Genomic DNA, 2,455 nt, shown 5'->3' on the forward strand with positions numbered 1-2,455 from the left:
TGATCTCTTCACAGGCTCAAACTCTGAGCAACAGAAAAACCCCAAAGCCTTTTGCAGTTGGACAGATTTTCCGCCTTAAATTAATTTTATGAAAGTTCAAGGTTCAGTGATTTAACTAAAGGAATACACATTTTACCATAGTTTCCCAATCATGCCAGATGCTGTTACATTGAAGAATCTTTTTTTGGAAGAATGATGCAACAAAATGGACTAAATATGTATCTGAATTTCTCCATTTTGGACACTATGAAACTACAGCAAACCATACAAAAAACACACTGAGAAGAAATATTGACCAGAGGTGTATGACAGTAACCTTTTCTAAAGTGGTTTTAGTTTATGTATTTGTTACTTCTATTGTGGAGTGTCAGTGGATTACTGCATCTACAGTTCACCATGCACATTCTCACTGCAGTCAAAGTAGATTGTGGAAAGTAGAAGTACTCCAACGAGGTAAAACGAAGAGAAAGATTAGGGGTGATTGACCAGACAGGCACTTTGGACAGCTTTTCTGTTATTCTTTCACTTCTGAAGAGAGAGACCTTTAAGACGACCTGACAAACAAAGATGGGAAAGAAACAGAGGGATGAACAGCTACTCAAATATAAACATTTGATCAATGTTTTTTATTTTATTTCTTGTTTCAATATCTTCTGTATGCACTTTCAGTGCTGGTAAGAAATATTTGCTCCACTACAAAGCCCTTGTTTCTTTTTTTTTTTTTTTTCAGCTATTTGTCTCAGTTGGGTTTCACATCATTAAAACAATCTCAATAGTCAAAGATAGCTGAAGAAATACAAAAAAACTTCATTCAGATAATGATTTCATTTATTAAAAAGCAACTCCTGTAACTGGTTATGCTGCCTTTGCCTGTAAAAATGGCCATCAGTTGTTTTTGGTAGCTTCCAGTGCAGACTTCCAATGATGTAGATACATTTTGGTCCACTCTTCTTTACCGTTTCATTTTAGTTTAGCTTCAAGTCTGTTTCGGGTCACAGCACAGCATGGGATTTAGGTTTAGGCTTCAAATATATATTTCAAAAACTTTGATTTCATGTCTTTTCAGGTCTTAGAGCTTTTAAGCAGCAGCAGATTATACAACTACCACCGCTATGTTTTACTGTCGAGATGATTTTTCCCTTTCCTGAAATGCTGTTTGCAAGATGCACAGCTTTCAAAGATCCTAATTTTCTAAAAGTTCTGGGAAATCTAGATGTCTAAGATGTTCTGCTAAAGCAAACTACTTAGAGGTTCGAACCCAAAGTCAACCCAACATAAGAGAAGAAAGTGCTACATTTGCAGTACCAGTTTAAAACACTCATCGACCTCTGACTTCGCATTTTTATGACTTAGTGGTGTAACGCCCATTTATAGCTTTTGCTTAACATCTTCCAGCTCTATTTTGTTGCTTGTGCCAACTGCAGTGTGAGTCGAGTGTAAATCCTCTGGAATGTGTGATTGATGGTGTTGGGGTTCTGGGGTTGTTCTTCCATTCTTTGTCCACCAGAGGGGGCTGAGAGGCGTTTTCTCCTGGAGGGTGTGTCCATGCTGATACTGCACGCACCTGCAGCATATCCCTCATCATTGGAGGGGTATATCAGCAGGGAGCTGCCGGTACTTCGACGTCAGATTGTTGATCAGTAATGGTACTTTTGGCCTCTGTGAATTCTCTTGTGTAGAATTATTTGAGAAACCTCAGTGACTGTCTCTTCCCTTGTGCGTATCTTCAGATTATCCCTGTGCTGAAAGAGGCGTGGGCACTGTTTTCCAAAGACATCTGATCCAACTCATCCAAGTCCTCCAGCCGGCAAGCTGCACCTGTCCCACCTCCTCCAAAGACCCAACCTACCTGTCCGCCCTCCTCCGCCGCCAACTCAGACCGCCGATCCCGGAGCCTCTTATTCCTCCCCTTCAAGATTTGGACCCACTCCTATAAGTAAGATCACACATCTCCGTTAAACACTTCAAACTCCCACTGAACTTGAACTCACCATTCTGTGTTTTTGTCCGCACCCCAGATCCCCTGAGACCCAGACAGGCAGTTCTCCGCTCCTGAACCTTTTTTCATTGTCAGTTTTGTTTTTGCAATAAATATAAGAAACCTTTTTCTACACCTCGGAGTGTTTTCTGCATATGGGTTTGAAAATTACATGAAACCATGACAGATGGGACCAAAGCAGGGTGAGGTAGCATGTGCATTAGTTAGCTTTATACAGTCTAACTTCTGCAACTTACTATTTTTCCTCACCATGCTGAACTACCTGCACCTCTATTTGCACTACAGAAAGTAGATTAGTATAAGTTTATATTGTACATTTTTGCTTAGTTTTCTCTGTGCTCTAAGTAATGTATGCTTATTAAAAGTGAACAGAAGCTTGAGTTTGACCTTAACCGACCCTCCAGCATATAAGTTTGGCCCGATCTGGCCATAATTTCTGGCTGGGCTTGGACTATA

The 2,455-nt window shown here is 40.3% G+C and overlaps 1 long non-coding RNA gene across 1 annotated transcript; it reads left to right on the top strand.

Annotated features, from left to right (window-relative positions):
* The first annotated feature begins 1,492 nt into the window (after positions 1–1,492).
* LOC106913882 (uncharacterized) lies at positions 1,493–2,111 on the top strand. Its single transcript, XR_001417515.2, has 3 exons — positions 1,493–1,646; positions 1,731–1,936; positions 2,019–2,111. It is a non-coding gene; the product is annotated as an uncharacterized LOC106913882 (long non-coding RNA).
* Positions 2,112–2,455: the final 344 nt, after the last annotated feature.

The sequence above is a fragment of the Poecilia mexicana genome, unplaced genomic scaffold, assembly GCF_051168715.1.
Source record: "Poecilia mexicana isolate PSO_F unplaced genomic scaffold, ASM5116871v1 scaffold_12, whole genome shotgun sequence".
NCBI lineage: Eukaryota > Metazoa > Chordata > Actinopteri > Cyprinodontiformes > Poeciliidae > Poecilia > Poecilia mexicana.